Source organism: Lingula anatina, chromosome 5 (assembly GCF_051362555.1).
Source record: "Lingula anatina isolate TDL-2025a chromosome 5, LinAna3.0, whole genome shotgun sequence".
In the NCBI taxonomy this organism is placed as follows: domain Eukaryota; kingdom Metazoa; phylum Brachiopoda; class Lingulata; order Lingulida; family Lingulidae; genus Lingula; species Lingula anatina.
The window spans coordinates 24,687,261-24,707,229 of record NC_141771.1 but is presented as its reverse complement, the minus strand read 5'-3'; the positions used below and the strand labels follow the sequence as shown (position 1 = coordinate 24,707,229).

The following is a 19,969-nucleotide window of genomic DNA, read 5'->3' as shown; positions in this document are numbered from 1 at the left end:
ATAAAAAAAATCCTGAGTGAAGACCACAAATTTAATCTGAATTTTGTAAAATAAAATACACTTTACTGCAAGCATATTCCAGGAAATTTATAGTCATAATAGTCCTGTTGATCATGTAAGGTAATCACGTTAATGAAGTCAAATGGTTCAGACACAACACAAATATCAGAAGTTGTACGGGCGGTCTTATCAATACTAGTACATCTGCTGAACTGTTATGGCTTTCATGTAATTATTGGAATTAAGGGCCATTAAGGGTGATCCTGAGAGTGATAACAGGACAAGAAATGGCAGCTCACATGTCAGTAATCTGATCTGATCACCAATGAGCCACTGCGCTGACCCTGAAGTCTCCTAAAACTAACACAAAATTGACACTTCCCAGAAACAGAACTTCAGCTTTGAATCAATTAGGAAATGACAAAAGGGAAATATGGCAGGGTAATAAGAATGGGAAATGTAGTGCTACAGACACACTACAACTTGACTGAAATTACTGTAATCACTTGCTATTTTCATAAATTTCACTACAATTCTTCTAGATTTTTTTTTTAGTTTTATCACTTTCAGTTATTCATAAAAAAATGCTCTCAGACACCTAAAAAAAATATCTTTTTGAAACTTTATGAATCAACATTTTAAGAATTCACTAGTGACCCTCTGAGTAAATCCTCTGTCACATATCAGTATATAATTATTAGACTGTACCAGCTTCTTCAACACAACTCAAATAAAATCCACAGTCATTAAAACATTAATATATCTTTGGGAAGCAGTAGGCAGAAGATGTATGAAGACGACTTGGAAGTGAATGTAGTCAGTTATGTGATATCACACACAGCTTGGTAAATTGATGGCAGCCATAAATTATAATGTGCAGCTTTTTCTTCACTGACACAGCCAGAAGTGTGGTTCTCTAGCTGTACACAGGCCATTCTTTGTTATTATTGCCCATACAATGTAGTTAGGTCACCAGTTAATACACGGTCTATGATCTTTACAGATATCAATTTGCCAAGCTGTTTGCCATAAGTCTTAAACAGATATCATCAATCTACTTTAGATCGACCTAACTCCCTGAGGGTTCACGCTAAATAGCTGTCAGCCGAGTGGGCATGAAAGTTAATTACCCCCTTACAGCTTGCAGTAGGCGGGACGGACATTCAAGCTGGATTATCTGACAGTAATCTAGTGAGACTCCCCATAGGGATAGATTGATCTAAAATCTATGGGAATGCACCCTAACACAACCTCATCTCTCCTACTTACAGTGAAGAAGTCCACAAACAGAGCAATTTTATTCATAATGGATAAAGTGAAATAGAGTGCTTGGCGGGCAGGGGGAGGGGGGGAGGGAGGGGGAGACGGTGCAGACCCTTACGTAGCGCCCTCTTTACTCCCTAGTGCAAATGATGCAAAACACAAATTGTTCAGGTCAATACTCATCTCTGAAAAAAGCCACAGGGAAACAAAAATCAATTTGAACAAACATGAGGAATAATGTTAGGTATACGCAGAGAACAAATGGATGCTAAGTTTTCTCAGACTGCCGCATTATCACGCTGGGGTCACACAAATCTCAGTCACATTGCTAGACAACTATGGCTTGTATCCTAAATATGAGGTATGTGGACTGGAAATCAGATTGTATGCACCTAAATTATCTTTTTCACAACCATGGGGTAAAAAAAAAAATCAGCTATGTAGGCTGACCCTTTTAATTTCATCACTTAGCTACCTCTTCCCCTTAAAAATATGTTTCAATGAACAATCCAATCAATCAAACAACCAATCAAAAAAGCAATGGCAATTATAGTAAAAAAAGTCATTAAAACAACATGAACAGAACCCAGTCCTGATACAAAATAAAACTGTGGCTGCTTCATCAAGTCAATATCATAACTGTCCAATAATATTTCATTTTCATTAAATTTCATTCAGACACAATAAATCATAGTGAGGAATTATTGGCATACACTAGACTAAGTTTTATGCTCCATTAAACTAAGATATATATATACAGACATGATATCAGGTTTTAGAAAATAAAATTCTGAACGTGTACTGTGGAACCAAACACCTTCATATGATTTTGGGGGTTTAATTGCTCTGGAGCCTTGTAAAAAAAAAAAAAAAAAAAAAAAAAAAAAACAGAATTCCCTAATTACGTGGCAAAAGCTCATGTCTGTATATACCTCCCAGTACCATGTATACCTCACACTTTCTGGGCGCCTCTCGCGGGGTGAAGCCATCTGCCATTCCACCTACTGCTACTCTTCCCTCTTCAGCACTATCTGTACCCTAACACTGCCACATCAAACATCAGCTGGTTTCCACAGAAATCACTCATTATTGCCCTGATGTTATCACCTAGAACCATGTTCCAGTAACAGAGAGAGCAGTCGTAGCCAAAGCTTTTATTGATTCTGATGAAATCTGCTGGGAACATCTCCACCAATCAGGAAAACGCCGTTGGCTGTCAGTTAATAGCTGCGATGATGGTAATTACTACAAATACTATTATATACATATGATTTTGATGGGAAATCCATAGCCGCCGTTTTCTTTCAGCGCTGCAATAAAGCATTTAGTACTGTGAAGTGCATCTTGGTCAGTCCTTGTCTTGTCATCAGCCAAACTTTGGTGATTTTCTGATCTCTATCAACAGTTAATAATTGTAGCTGTCAGTCATCAGTTCTTCATGCAAATCAAAACCATGGACATATTTTTGCTTATCACTGTGAAAATGACAGATGAGAGCAGATAGCACCATCCAAGCTGTGACATCCCAAACTGTCTTAGACACCTATCTAACAAGTCACTTGGAGAGTCATACCTCCCCCCCCCCAAACCCCCCCTCCCCCCCACGCCATCTCCCAGGTACCATAAGTCTTATTTGAAATGAGGAAATCGCTGCATCATGTTGGAGTAACCTAAGATTTATAACCAACTAATGTTACACTAACTGAAGTCATGAATCATGTTCAAATATCCAGAAATGTGCTTGGATGGCAAATGACTTTGTAATCGGAGCTCAAATCAGCCGACATCTGCCTAATTACTGGAAATGGATGGTGCTGGGGAAAGCTCCGAATTCTACAGCTCCATAACAGCTGTCATTTACTTTCCCCGGTGAACAGTATAGCTGTTACAGTATCTAGGGTAATGGCTGGAGCATTTTCACCAGGAAAGTTGTGAATTTTACAGATGCTATATGTTTAAGTAATAGATTCTTAAAAATAGAACATTCCTATTGAGTGGTAGCAACATAATTAAAAGGTAGATTACCTTATATTTCTATTCTACGCAGTAAAAACACCAAAATGCTACAAAAAAAAAAAAAAAAAAAATGTATCTTCAATGATTCCAAAATTATGTATCTGAAACTGGTTGAAATAATTGAGCCACTACCGCAAGCAAACACATCCTGGCTGAGATGGAACTTAATGTGCGTTTACACTGAGGATAGATCAACACTTCTTGAGGTAATTGCTTCCCTGATGGGTGTTTCCTAGTGAACTGAACTGAGTTCACCTTAGCCTGGTCTCTGATATATCAGTGGTCTAAGTTTTACTTTTAAAAATTATTTTGGCCTTAATTGTACTTAATTATCATTACTCCATCCTCTTTTACACTAACTTTCAGATGCCTGTGAAAAAATTTATTTTAATTCATTTATTTTAATTTATCCTTTTTATCTCATTAAGTTCTGTTCGCATATATCCTATATGATACTTGTATATCATTATTTTAATTTGTAAATTCTATTCTCATTCCATTTTATGCATAACTTCAACCTTTCGGTTGCCATGTTTTAATAAACTTATTTACATTTACAATACATGTACTCTTAAGGCACATTCAGAACAGTGGACTAACAAATCCACGGATCAAATATGGCAACTCATTTAAAAAGCTTGCTGCTTAATTCGGGATTAGACACTGAATAGATTTCCTGCCGGGTTTACGCAACAAGCATTCAAGTGGGTCGGCCATATTTGATCCGTAGATATGTTTGTCCTGTGTTCTGAATGAGGCCTTAAATAGTATACAAAATAAAGGTATGAGCACCTGTGGGGAAAGATTCTATCTGGCTTTCTGCTGTTTTGTTACTACCCCACCCCTACCCGCCCCTCACAGCTGCTGAAACAGTGGACAAATATGGAGTTGGGATAAGTCACTCATCCAAACACACAAAGTAGAAAATCTTAGCCCCAACTATGGTTGTAGTCTTGGTCAATGTCCTATTATTATTTTGCTGATAAATAAATAAATAAATAAATAAATAAATAAATATTATTAATAAAAGAGACCATAATTTCCCTGAAAAGCTCTTCCTCAGGTAGTAATGATATTAAAGCGTTGCTACCAATCTTCAAAGGAAATCACAATTTGTAATCTGCAACAAAACCAGATGAGTACACTGACAAATGATGTCTAAATTGGAGTTAGGGGTATTCAGGTCCATTAATAAAAATAATGAAATTCTGTTTTTTTTCCTTTGTAATTGACACCACAGGTTTCTCATCACAACTTTGTCGTGGGAAAAATGACAGCAGCAAAGAATGATCACGTCAGGCAAATTAACTGATTATTTCAGAATATGTTTCAGAAAAAAACAGTTACAATACCTTGTAATTGTACTCATTCCTGGAATCGCGTTCTCAGTTCTCAGCATCAGGCTTCTTATGTGTTGACATGCTTTCAAATGTTAGGAAGAACTCATCGCATTCAGGGTTTCTATTACTGTATCTTTGTTAAAAATAACTCTCTATTTTCTTACACAATTCAATGTTTCCACACAATAAGTCACTTTTCCAAGAAGATGAATTCTAGGGAAAACACTTGTCTGTCTGTCTTGGTTTTCATTTAAACCAGGCAGCCACTGATTCCAGTGAACATTATCTACATATCAAAGTGCAGTCAAAAACACAAATCACCGACCCCTAAATGGAATATCCACGTTACTCAACTTTTATTCTTCAAAACTGTCTAAATCTTCCTGAATTTAAGACAAAAACATCCACAAATACACTTGTCCTACCTATCCCCTTTGGTCCACACTTGGTCGCTACCATTCTCAGTGGATGGCTAGCTACACATGAAATGCATTTTTAAACACAACATTTGGCAAAGAAATGTCATAATTCTATGGCCACTCTATCCCAAGCCTTTACATGACCCTATTGGGCGTATTTATAGTAAGGCTGGGCAGATCAAACTTGGCACGGGTCATCTTGAGGGGCAGATTACAAGTTCTAAACACAGGAAGTCATAGGGCCCCGTTAAGAACCAGTTCATCCAGGGACTAACTTATCCGTAGGTCAAACATGGTGTGATCTTGACAATGAATGGTTAAGTGTGGATCAAAGAGGATTGGAAGAGCAAGTGTGTTTGTTTAACCACTCACGTCATCATTGCAGAGCAGTGAAATATCGACACGCTTTCAAGTGGGTTGCCACATATTTGATCCCCAGACTAGTTAGTTCGTGGCTCAGCCAGTTGTGAACAAGCCCATAATGAACCTTAGGTTCACCTAGGACCAAACAGCACTTGTAGAGAGCGGAGTTTTAACACTGAATTCTGGCACAAGATGCACTACAGTGACTACACAACAGTACAAGTATACGTAGCTGCCTCATTGATGCCAAACTGACAGAAGATTGGAGAGCGGCATTACTTTAAAATACTATAATCAAACATTAAGCCACCTTCTGGCTATTTTTCTTTCTTTATTTATTTCTTTCTTTCTTTTTTTTCAATAAATAAAGCTTAAAAGGCCAACTTCCAGTCCAGTTAAAACTGTTTATCTTAGTCCCAGTAATAGATGAAGAGGATGACCTCAGGAGACAAGTGATGGAGGAAAGCAAGTAATATATTGAGAAAAAATTCTAAACCTGATAAAATGCATGATGTTTCAACCTTACGCTTTCTTTAGACACAATTCATAGAATGACAGACATGGTTTACCACCAAAGCACAAGAGACAACCAAAGACCTTTTTGTTTTGCCCAGGGAAAATAGCAACTGACCTTTCAATGTGAGGAAGATGATTTTACAGAAATACAAGTACACAAATACAGGCTACGGGTAGGTGTTTTTAATTTTCCAGCCAAACCTGAAGCCATCATATTTTTCTTTTTTCATCATCATCATCATTATCATCATCATTATTATTATTATTGTTATTATTATTATTATTATTATTATCTAGTTTTTATTTGTGTGCACACGTGAGAGAATGCATGCTAGCATGCGTGTGTGAATCTTTTTTAAACCTGATGACAAAAGATCCCGAGAGTTTTTCTGTCTTTGTCAGTACCATACTCCTTCAGCACATCATCAGCACATATAGCCTCACTTAGACGAGTACAATTTTATCATTAAAGATGCATTAGTGTGCTCTGTTAGGCCATTAGTAGACAACTATTCCTCAAACTTCTCATCGCTCTTTATACACCTCCTATTTCCTCAGGTCAATTGTAGTTCTTGTTTTACTTACTATCTCTTCACACACACATGCTGTCTTTCCACTAGATTTAGAATTTTCTAATTATTTAAGCCTAAGAGAAAAAGCGGAATAAATGCATGCACAAGTCTAGAGTTCAAAGAGTTGAAAATGCCATTAACAAATACAATAAATTAGAATTATATTTAATATGTATACAGAGGTACATACCGCAAAAAGTTTTATAGCTTTATGCGAGAAATTCCATCCACAGATATGACCACGCTCCTACATCACTATTAAATACTTTGTTGAGTCAACATCAAAGTACATTTTTTTTATGTCAGAGGATCATGATTATAATGGCAAGACACCTGAGGGCTGCTAAATTCAGCAGGATACTATTATATATCAGCTTGCTTGCAGCCCATTCTGAGGGTCATTGAACGCACAACAGGGTCACAGGTAAATTATTTCACATTTTTCAATAAAAAAACTTAAAAACATAACTTAATATGTTGCAATAAAGACCCAAAAGAAAGAGACACCAGTTCTGTTAGTGTGCTATTCCCATTTCCACATACACGCTTAGCCATTTATTTGATATATATGTAATTATAAAGAGTCAAGACCTCGGGGCACTGCCACACATCCAACAGCTAATCAGGAGGTGCGACAGGAAACAGCCATACTGCTGTAACTGATGGAGATGTTCTATGGGACACTTTTTACCAATACCAAGGAAACGTGGACTATTTTAATATATATGTATACTGAAAAGTAAAAATAATAATCTCATGTCTACTGAACTCATTCAAAACACCATCATCTTTTCATTTATATGAAAACGAGCATGGGACTATGAATTGAGGGGGAAGGACTGTACGCATATTCACTTGTATACACTTATTTCAATTCACATGGGTAAACTACTATTACTTGGGAAAGCCATTCAACTGAGCTGACATTATATCCCATATTATGTAATTAACTTCCAATAAAACATGTTAATTGTGTCGTGACGGTCCAACTACTCTCGTACCTCTCAATCTCAGAGTGTACGATTAGATGTGTGCATGGCGCCTGGCGAGTTCACTTAACTGATACAATGTATTAACCTAACAGACAGGAGAAAATGACATTACAACAAGCTGCTTCATATGAATGACTTCACTCAGTCATTAAGTACAGTACAGCTTATATACTTGTATATCCTACTATATTTGGCAACAGAGGCAGTTTTCAGAGGAATGCAAACTTACTGTTATGAGACAATATTCTTGGAAAAATATCACTGTTAGATGCATTTCTAAGACTATCATTGCCATTTATAGTTCCAAAATGAAAATATCTGGGTGAAAAGAAAGTTCTAAGAATTAGCTTCTGTCTTCAGTTTGTTTTGTTTTGTTTTTTTTTTCGTTTTTCCTGACAGATTTTAAATTATCTACTTGTTCATTTTCTCATTCTTCATTTTTCATTTTAAAATATGTCTCGTTTACTTATTTATTTATTTATTTATTCATCCTTTTATTTATTTGTTTATTTATTATTATTATTGTTTTTTTTTTTTTTAGTGCACAGTTGTTCCAAATTAAACAAAACAAGTAAAGCTTTAATTTTCCGTGGCAACCATCAGCGTTGGTAAGAATCTACACACCTCCTGCACGTAACCAAGAAAGCAACAAGACGACTCAGGTGGTTCAGGAGTAAAAATTATCATTAACTTAATAAACCACTCCACACTCTGCTCTCTGAGGTGACTTTTACCTCCTTAATATCTGCACGGACTCTTCTTAATCAAATATCTCTTTTCTTACCCCCAGGAAAGAGGAGACAAAAATAAAATATCCAGGAATAGACGAAAAAATAGCAAGAAAGAAACTTCAGATGAAATTTTAAGGTGATCAAGGTTCCATGCATATTTTCTTTCAGTTTTACTGTATCATAATCATAAGATCTATATCATTCTCTACTCATTTTTACTAAGAATTACAGATAATATTAGTACATAAGTATATTTTCTGTTAAATTCTCGTCTATGCCAGTTAACACGAGGTCAATGTCCTCCACGTGTTCAGATGACCTCCTAAACCTCAGTGAAACATACGTACGTAACTCTTGTCTAGAATCTACCAGGTTTCCCACGAGGTTGAAATAAAACCACTTATAAATATCCAATTTGCAGAAAATACAGGGAAGTTCGCCAAATATAGGGCCACATTCAGAACAGTGAACTAACTAGTTCGCAGGTCAAATGTGGCCACCCACTAAAAAGCTTGCCATCTTATCCGCTGATAGACACTGAATAGATTCCCCGTGGGGAAGTATTCAAGTGGGTCGGCCATATTTGACCCTTGGAGTAGTTAGTGCACTGTTCTAAATGCAGCCTAGGGAATCATTCCCTATCCTTCCTTTGGTATCAAGTTATCTTGTGTGAGAAGGTCAAGGTCAAGGAGAAGGTCAAGGTCACGGTCCCAGATAATGGCCAGACAACTCTTTGATATACGACTCAGGCCACAAGGGACTAATCCACAGCAGTGAATTCTTTATAAAAGATTGCCCACTTTGCTTAAAATTAAGGAGTAATGGATAATGTGTTTTCTTTTTTTAGACTAAAATAACTTTATCGCAGTTTTTTCAACTGATGGATTTATCTTGAACTGAAAAATGTACACAATGTACACGTACTTCTTTTGTCTATAATTAAAAACTAAAGTCCAATTTTCAGACTACCATTTTGTGAAACTGACATTAGGTACGAACTAGTCAAAAAGTTAGTCTTCTTCAGTGTTACACATTCATAATCAACATATTTCAGCAAACTACCTCAGTTTTATCCCATATAGAGGAAGACTACAAAATTCTGTTTAAACATTCAATTCCAGGTCTTATATTGTTTAGTGAAGGACGGCCATGCTGGTACCTTAAACACTGACATATGAGGCCGCCTCTGTGCTCTGACAATACACTGCAATGTTCTGAGGAAAAGAAGGCAATGAATTATTTATATTGTTATACTACAGCTTTGTATGGAGATAAAGGAGGAAGTATCTTCACAAAACCTCTGTTGTCACAATTTAAGTATCACCATTTTCAGAACAATATTTTTCTAGTGCTATGAATTATCTCTTTATTCAGTTTGTTGATCTTATGGAAATTTGAGAATGTTTGATAAATATGTCAATCAGGAGTTCAAAGTAAAAACACCTTGTGGCAACGGTTTAAAAATACCTCTTCCAAATCACAGTGTTAAATCTAATCAATAACACAGGCAAAAAACAAAACTGAAACATTTTCTGATATACTGAGTATTTTTACCGATATGGAAAATGTTTCCCAACCTTCTCAACATAAGTTTTAATTGCCATAATCAGCATGTCTTATCTACCTTATTCTCTCTCATCACGAGAGCTGAATAACAGGTAGAAAATACACATATCACTCCTTTTACTAAGAGATAAACTTTAGCTGAGAAAACATTGCAAGTATTGTGAAGATACAGCAGAAATCAATAGACCCTGTTGTCATGATATCCGTAGGACAATGGGGGGATAAATATCAAGAGGAAACCACGGAAAACTGTCAATCAATTAATGATAAGTCTGGCACATGATGGCAGGATGAGTTTGTGTTAAATATTACACCAAACATTACTCTCTGTCAATATATCTACTTCATCTCAGTGCCATACTTTAATAATTACTAGAATAGAAAAATTGCCATGATGTTAACTGTCATGTTATTAGTAAATAATCTTCTCCTGTGTGTGTGTGTGTGCGTGCATGCGTGCGTGCAAGTGTGTATACGTATGCATGTGTGTGTATGTGGATGTTTGTGTGCATGTGTGGATGTGTGTGTAACTGGTAAAATGAAAGGAAATTGTTTTCACTGTCTTAATTCATGGTCTATTCATAACCCAGACACTTAAACTTCTCTATGTATTGCAGGGGTTACAAAATAAAACTCAAGCCCCCCCCCCTCTCCCCCCAACCCTCCATTCACCCCATCCAAAACTGACTGGTGAATGTTGCAGCTTACTATTTTAACTATATACATGGTGTTTCTATTTCTTTTAATATTTATCAAAATTTAAGCCACAATACGTTTACTATGAAATTTTGTTCAATAAAGAATCAACCACATGATTGTTTTAAATATCACCAACGAAACTGATGCATTACACTTCATTTAAACAACTTAACAAAGTTTACAATCTTATCTAGTTAACATGCCCCTGTACCATAAAGACCAAATATGTCTGAAAATTTTACTTCTATTCTACATGAATTACACCTCACTTACAGTAATGTTTCATGTTCTTTTCTGATTGCATAACAACCTCCTCCTGTTACATACTGTGGTATATATTGAAATAATTGTCAATTTTCTCTATAAATAATTCCTACTATGTCATGCTCACCATAGCAGGTAGAACACACCTGGTAGCACGCATCTCTAACATCTGTAATATACTCATCAATGAATTAAACGCTTTTCAATGTCTATTATACCAGGTTAATGAGAAGATGCACATACACGCAAAAATACAATCTTTAACCCACATTTGTACATGTATAAGTAATACATGTATAACAATGTAATGTAAGTAATAATTCAACAGGATATCTAGTAATTTTCAATACAATATAATACAATAACGGTTACATCTATAACATTAATTGTTACAACTTGGCTGTTGGAAATATATAAAGATGTGAGGACTAGTATACTTTCAATAAATTAAATTTATCACCCTTTTCCATAAGATAACTTTAATTTACACCAAGTATCAACGATCAATAGTTGAGATGAAGAATGTAGCCAGTGTATAAATCTGTGAATTAACCCAGGCCACATGTAGCCCCACTGGAACAATACAACATGGCAAGATACACGCACATTCCACTCACCTGAACGCAGTCTTTGCTGTCCTTCCGTAGCTGACTGTCAACGTGGCAATGATTATGTTCCTAACACTGATAAATCACGGCTCAGCATGGTCTGCGGACACCTAAAAATACACGCAGTCATTAATTGAATGGCGGTCACCAAATTAACAGGTAAATCGTGCCGTGGAGGTATTAAATCCTATTTATGTCATAGATATCCTCAATCAGGGCAATGAGGGTCAAAAAGTGCCACAATAACCATGTCGAAGTGATTAACCACACATTATACAACTTCAGGGCCCTGGAATAATCAGATTTGTGCCCTGACCATGTATATGAGACATTTATAAAGTTATAATTTAGCATAAAGTCATTGATATGCTGGCTCAGGGTACAGAAGGGCTACAGGTACCATGATGTTACAATAATAAGATTACTATACAGCTAGGGGGGCCTGGTATCTGGGCCACCCTGCCCTAATCATGTATTATTGTGTTGAGATCAGTGAATGTTGCAGGTTATCAGAGTGTTATCACTGTGCCAATATAACAGCAGCCACATCACCACTACTGGGCCCCTTACAACACTGTTAATACCTCATTTACTGATGATGTCTGGGGCCCCACTTTATAAAGTGCTTTAATTAGTTTGATGTCAACTTTAAGACAAAAAACAAATTGTTTTACTTTAACCTACTGCACAAAAATTAAAATAGCGGTCCTATTAAATAAAACATTGCACTTGTTTTACTGATTAGGTTCAAGATATTGTTTTGGACCAACACTTTATTCAAAGTATAATAATAATAATAATAATAATAATAATAATAATAATAATAATAATAATAATTTTTAACTGAAGTAAACATAACTTTTGATCTAAAAGGTTTAGCCAATTGACCAGCTATTGTAAACTGGTTTCAAACAGAAAGATATATTTTGATGGGAAGTGAAAATTCGAGTAATAAATGTCACCATCCACTCTCTACAAATCCAGTGAAGAAAAACAATGCCTGAAAAAAAAAATTAAAATCACCCTACCTGTCTGAGTATGCAACGCAATTAAAATAGAGTAGCACTGGAAAATTTGACTCTTCAATTCTTTATCCAATAATGCAATCCAATACACTAAATCTTAAAGAGTCCCTGTGTAATAGTTAAGAGAATGGAGGTGCAAGGGGGGTGGGGCAGTTACCTATGACATGGAAGTGATGTTTCCAAATTATAACCTCATCAGCTGTCTCTGAGCACCACATAATAATACTGGAGGATTATTTCAGGGCTTGACATTAAGGGTGGCCCACTGGCCCTGGGCCACTGAAAACCAACCAAGGGCCATTGAACTGATGGGGTGACTGGCCCAAAGAGCAAGTAAAATGTCATGTGTCAAATCATCCTTGCAATAGTTTATACCAATATCTTGGGCCAGTATTGAAAAAAGTTAGCGTCAAGCCTTGTATTTGACTCTACAATTCTTTATCCAAGACCACACTCCTGTACACCAGGTCTTAAAGGCTGTATTCCCAGAGATTTTAGATCGATCTATCCCCGCGGGGAGTCTCACTAGATTACTTTCAGATAATCCGACTTAAATGTCCGTCCCGCCTACTACAAGCTGTAAGGGGGTAATTAACTTTCGTGTCCGCCCGGCTGACAGCTATTTAGCGTGAACCCCCAGGGAGTTAGGTCGATCTAAAGTAGATCGATCTAATCTCTGGAAATGGGGTCTAAGTCTTCAGGTGAGGTAGAAGCCATGACCTTCATGTTAACAATCAACCAGGCCACATAAGTTGACAGGTATCATAAATCATCTTCCTGTGAGAACATCTCTATGTCTTTCTGGGTGAACTTTTTATTGCTGTTATATGTGAGATGTTTCATGATATTTGTCACCAATCTGTCCCTGCGGAGGTGGTCTCAGATTGAACAGATTTTAGAAAAGGGCATAAATCATAAAACAAACTACACAATTTAAGCTATATGATATCAGGCTACTAGTACTAGTACTAGTACAACCCTGCCCACTTTTTTTCTTTTTTTTTATTTTCAAAACTGTGGACTTCATTTCCAGGTAAATCTAAAAATATACATTTCTTAATTAAAGGTTTTTAAATTACTAGTATCTGAACCTAGCGTGGATTCCCAGTAACACATTTAAAACGACTGCTTCTGACTCTGACACTCATCTTGGGTTTCAAGTACCAAGACTAACTTTTTTGCATCAAATCTAGACAAATTTATGAGTTTAATTCACTAGAATTTGGTGCAATGTGCCCCAGCACTACAGTACTGCAGACACTCACAAATATCAAGAACAATGCAGTGTGTGGGCCAGTAGAGAGATTGGATTGGATTTCCTTGGTGAGAAATTAACTCAGATCTATGGATGTGCCACTGGCTGGGTATATACTCTGGGCTAGCGCTGGTATTTTTTTTTTCTCTTAGCCAAATCGCTACTTTTTCATCACTTTTTTTTATCCAGAAGGTTTAAATTTGACTAAAACAAGTCAAACTGATCATTTTTTTGTTTAGCCAACATAAGTCAGTTTTCAGTTTTTTTCAGTTTTAGCATTTAGCTACTAGTAAATTGCCGAGTGTTAGTGCTACCTCAGATACAGTAACTATAGCCTGCTATTTGAACTTTATGGATGCGACAAAGAATGATACATAAATACGGATTTTAAATGTGATTGCTGTAGGCATGATTAAAAGTATGGTAATTAATACATCTTTTTAATAGGCAAAATTATAAAACTTTTAGATACATGACTTTATAATCACAAACAATATTCCTATATGACATTTGTGCTGCATAGACTAAAAGTGCTAGTACAGAGTCGCTTGCTTTTTCATTTTGTTGCTACAACTCACTGAAAATGTTCCTATTTCAAGATTTTATGACTAAAAAACTATATCTGTCAAATGTGTAATTTCCCCCATTTAAAAGATCCAGTAATTACTGTAGGTTCAATGTACTATATATCATAATCAAAACAATGTCACGGCCACGGTTGTTAACAGCTGGGGTTTCTATTCTTCCACAATCAGATTTAGGTTTATTTCAGCCCACTTCCAATGTAAATACTAATACAGTATTCACTGAACTTAGAATTCCTACTGTGCTCTGGTTTTTTATCCATAAATCTTCTCGGTTTCTTAAACTGATAAATATTTATCAAGCATCCTTTTATTATGTGACATGCAGCGGTAGACACTATGAACTAAACCCCTTGTTTTGTATTCTATTAAGCTGTATAAATTAATATGTGAGACAAGCCTTTTTTGCTTGTAGCAGTCAACTGCATGGTGAATGAGGTAAAGCAACCTAAACTAGAGGATCAGAGAGGCGATACCGCCTCCGGATATTGTACCACCAGCTGGAGTAAGCGCATTCGTATGGACCCCCCCCCCCCTCCTAAAAGGGACACCATCACCAGTCTTGTGTTTGAGAAGCTCTATAAGATGCAATCAACAAGAGTTCTCAAAATATGCAAAAAAATATAACTAAAAATGGTACAATCAAGCAGATTTTCGAATTGACTTGCATTTTCCTACCCTTGATCACTACTGTATTCTCTAGACAAAAGGCCTATTGGTTTTCCTTGAAATGTGTTGTCAATGGTGCATATATGCTGACAAAAGAGAAAACCTTGGGGAAACAATGGGCACATCTCTGCTAGTTTTAAAGATATGAGAGGCAAGAAAATATGCAAAGCTCAGTTCATGGTGAAAAAGTAGGTCAAAGGTCAATTTCAATATCATAGTATATGAATTTCTATTCAAGTTCAATAGCAACCATGGGCATTTCTTTGCCAATTTTGCAGATTCAAAGGCCAGAAAACATGCAAAAAGCAGTTCATCATAAAAAGTAGGTCAAAGGTCAATTTCAAGGTCACAGATTGCTAGTGTATTACTTCCTATTCAAGTTCAATAGTAAGTATGGACCTATCTCTGTCAGTTTTGGAGATAAAGGTGAACGAAAATTTGCAAAGTTCAGTTCATAGTAAAAGGAAGGTCAAAGGTCAATTTAAAGGTCACAGTAAATTGCCAGTATATGACTTCCTATTTAAGTTCAATAGTAACTATGGATCTATCACAGCCAGTTTTGGAGATAAAAGGGAAAGAAAATCTGCAAAGTTCAATTCATGATGAAAAGTAGGTCAAAGGTCAATTTCAAGGTCACACTTAGATTGCCAGTATATGACTTCCTATTCAAGTTCAATAGTAACTATGGACCTATCTCTGCCAGTTTTGGAGATAAAAGGGAATGAAAATTTGCAAAGTTCAGTACATGGTGAAAAGTAGGTCAAAGGTCAATTTTAAGGTCACAATAAAATGTCTCTAATGACTTTCTAATCTAATTTGTAACTATGGGTGAATCTTTGCCAGTTTTGGAGATAAAAGGGAACAAAAATTTGCAAAGTTCAGTTCATGATAAAAAGTAGGTCAAAGGTCAACGTCAAGGTCAGAGTAAATTGCCTCTAATGACTTCCTATTCAAGTTCAATTGTAACTATGGACCTATCTCTGCCAGTTTTGGAGATTAAACGGAACAAAAATTTGCAAAGTTCAGTTCATGGTGAAAAGTAGGTCAAAGGTCAATTTCAAGGTCACATCTAGATTCCAAGTAAATGACTTCCTATTCAACTTAAATAATAACTATTGACCACCTCTGCCAGTTTTGGAGATATAAGGGACTAAATGTTACAATTCCGAGTTACAATAATGTGCCACCACAAAGTACTTTTTAATACAGCATAACACGAAAACCCTTTGAAATACAAAAAAAACGGAGTCCACTCTCAGTGTTGGGCTTTACATGCTCTATAAAATGCAAAAAAGAACGGGTCGCTAGCATTAACGGTTCCCGAATTAGAGACAGTTTTCAGTTTCGGTATCTTATGGCCGCTACTCCCGAGAAAATGCACCGATTGACCCCAAATTCATGGAGATGAAAGATGACCCAAAGGGTAACACTTTCCAATATAATTATTGGTTAAGTCTGTGTAGTGTCTGAATAACAGTGCAAATAATATTTTTTTTTTCATAAAAAATTTCATTTTTTTGAAAATTTTGGCCCGTTTGACCTTGAAATAAAGGTCAAAGGTCAAATCCAAGGGCATATTTGAAATCTACACATATGACTTTTGGAAAGCCGTCTGTAGAAATTTTTCCCATAATTCCTTCCGTAGGGTAGATAATTGGCATTGAATTTTCAAAAATTTTGACAAGGGTGCATTGCAACGAGCGTCACGCCCAGGTCAATGCACCGACTGAGACAAAAAAACCTGGGGGTTCAAGTTGAGGTTATATGTGACCTAAATCCAAGAGATGGGGACAGGGGTCCTTGTGGTCTAGGAGGAGAAGCGGTAACGGTGACTTGTATCCGGCGCCAGTACGCGGAGCCGGCGGAGCTTACGGAGCCGGCGGAGCCAACGGAGCCGGCGGAGCCGGCGGAGCCGGCGGAGCTGGACGAGACGGGTCGGGACTAAAACCATGAGTACCGCCAGCGTACACGCTGGTGGTACTAATTAGTTGACTATGACTTGAATTGTAGCCAAAATTTTAAGTCTCTGTTTCTATTTAGTTTGAATACGTACAAAAAGTTCAGTAAACATCAAGGAACCTTTAAGAAAATAATAAAAACCTTCACAAATGATCCATTATTTTCTCAAATAAAACTGTCCTCTTTAAGTCTTCTCATGTGCATCCACTGCAAAAAGCAACTTACCAGGTCAGGTCTATCGCAAAGCAGTGACAGCATCATTTAATGACAAAATATGACAGCGGAATCTATTTCCACTGGAGCTGGTGACTGATCTTTACCACTAAAACTTAATTAACTTAGCCTAGGGTGCATTTACACTGGAGATGGGTTGATCCTACTCTGGTACCAGCTCAACTGAACACAGGCAGCCAGTTTCCTATCAATCCATTGATCTAATGTCAGAAATTCCCCTCGTTTGAAATCCTCTCCTATGTGACAGCAACCAGGTAGACTACGCTAGGCATTAGTTGAATGATTGATCAATCAGAACTCAATTTGCTGTCAGTAATCAAGTCATTCATCTATCAGTACCCACAAGGTGGAGAACGGTATTACCAGGATGATCGCTTAATACAGATTAATTCACTTATGTCAATGGCAGACATGTGTAATACTATGAGAATGGTATATGGCCGAGTCCATCCATCTTGCGTCTACTTCATTACTCCTTGATTACTCTCATTAGAACAAATAAGGTGCCATGTTCTATCTTGATAAAAAAAGAAAACACACACACACACACACACACACACAGCTATACAGCAAAAGGCAATTTGATTGCATTACATCATGCAGATCCCCCAAACATTACCAAATCCCATCAGAGTTTTCCTCGCCATCAAAGTTTCGCTCAACCATTTCCAGATGCCATTCTCTTAAGCCATCATGTCTACTGCCATGCTAATTGTGTTACCCTGTTAAAAGGAATAGAGAGCAGGAGGAGACAGTGAGAGGATAGTTCAATTAGTAATAGCTGGAGGTGGCAGTGTACAGCATACACAGCTGACAACTAAAATGCCTAGATCATGCTGAGACTGTGGTGACTTCACAACCACACTGCCTTGCCCATCACGACAGGTTTTAGTGTCTAATCACAGAAATCCTATCTAATCTCTCTGTTGACCCACTTGCTAGCTTTGTAACTGGAATTAGTTGCATGCTTTGTCTAAAGGACAGGAAGGTTAGAAATCAGACTAACCGGATGACGCGGGGGGGGGGGGGGGGGAGATAGAGAGATAGAACAAAGCACAATGTTGACTGAAACAGGCCACTGTCAATCAAAATCTAATCTAGAGTCTATGCAATTTCAGATACAAGTTTGTATTCCCCAAAGTAATAAAGTCAACACATTTCCTATTATGAAGTAATTGAATAAAGTGCTACTCTGGCATTCACTCCCATTAATAAACCTATCCTGACCTGTGTTAATTCTACCCCAATGATGCTATCTAACACACATCAACTCTTGACAATTTTAAAATTACAGAGCATGCTTCCATGAACACATGAGTTAAATAAATGAGCAAGACCACTGACCTTCCACTGGCCCTTGTCCAACAACATGTCAACTACTTACAATGATCACCTGTGCCAGTTTAACATGGCCCATAGGAGCCTGTGCGGGGTTTTTATGAGGCGTTAAAAAAACACCTGAAATGCTGACCTTGTTGTCATCAGTATTGACTGTCATTTTGTCAGTTGACAAAATATCTTAAGATTTTATTAATTTTTTTGATGATTTTTTTAGGATTGACAGTTATTTAGAAGAAAAAAAAATGATATTTAAGATTTCAACTCTATCAGGATCTCCTCATTAGTGGTGGCTTATTACCTTGAAATTATCTCAAAATCTGAGAATATACTAGTAGGTATTTTGTTTGTATCCAGTAACAAATTGCACTTTTCAGACGGATCAGGAGTGGGGGGAGGGGGGGGGGCAATGAACAAGGTTTTAATATATTGTATATATCTAAGACTATAGTACTTATATTTCTCAGAGTCAGTCAATGACCCATGGAAGTCGCACTAATGGAGAGGATGGATCAGTAGAAAAAAAGTCTCTTTAAAAACTCTATCATCTTGTGATAAATTGCTGTTCATTTCAGCCAGAACATTACCAGTAATTCTTCTGATCTTCCTTGGTGGTTTAATACAATGAGATCATACACGTCTACTGAGATGTGGTGGAATGCCCTCAATTAGATTAAACAGATCACATTAAGGAAAATAAAGGGATAATTCAAGGAGTTTGACAAGTTATAATAGACAAAATGAAATATATATAAAGATTGAAGATAATAAACAACAGCTGACTACTCAGTATTGCACTGTTGTAGCATTGCACACTGAAGTTGATCCTATAATGATTTTAAGAATTTTCTTTACTTTTACACTTGAAATGTGTTGGTTATCACTGGCCCATCCCCATGACTTGCACTTACTAATATGTGCTTAACCATTTGTGTAATTATCAATTTTATTTGAATGATATCTTTTACTTTTATAAAAAATGCAGATAAAAGGTATATAAGTCATACAAATCCCTATGACCACATCACCCATTTCAGGATCACATCTTCTTCCCAGCATATACTGTAAGGACAGTAAGAAGAGGGTCTCTCCCTCGGGACTTTGAACTCATTTCTTGAAATTTTCTTTAAAATAACCAATTTCTAGATATCCTACATGTCACCAGGGATACTTTGATAACGATTCAGCACTTAATTCACCTATGTACTTATAAATCACACCTGTCTAACCAGTGAGAACATGCGAAAAGATTGTGCAGTAAACTTGTGAAGCCCGAATTGTCTCAAAGCGAACTGCGTAGTCGTGTCAACGAGAATCGAGGGACCGAAGTTTGTGACACAGCAAAACCCATTTCTATTTGCCGTTCTACGATGTTAAGATAATCAACGAAAGCAACCTACCTTAATATGTTATCCGTAAACTCAGGTCTACTTGTAACCATAATCTGGTGGCTGTAAAGTAAGTTAAAAACTTAGGTCACCGTCACCAACTTTCACTAGAGTGTGTGCTTCCTCCTCCCACTCAAGTGTAGGGGGCGTTTTCTGTCAGTAATACCA

General features: G+C 36.7%; 1 protein-coding gene across 1 annotated transcript in view; it reads right to left on the bottom strand.

Annotated features, from left to right (window-relative positions):
* LOC106153025 (polypeptide N-acetylgalactosaminyltransferase 5) overlaps positions 1-19,969 on the bottom strand; it is a 40,092-nt gene extending 20,123 nt beyond the window's left edge. The window contains exons 1-2 of the mRNA XM_087013940.1: positions 19,814-19,969; positions 11,359-11,459 (exon numbers count right to left, since the gene is read on the bottom strand). The gene's annotated coding sequence lies outside the window, so the exon portion shown is untranslated. The remainder of the gene's footprint in view (positions 1-11,358; positions 11,460-19,813) is intronic.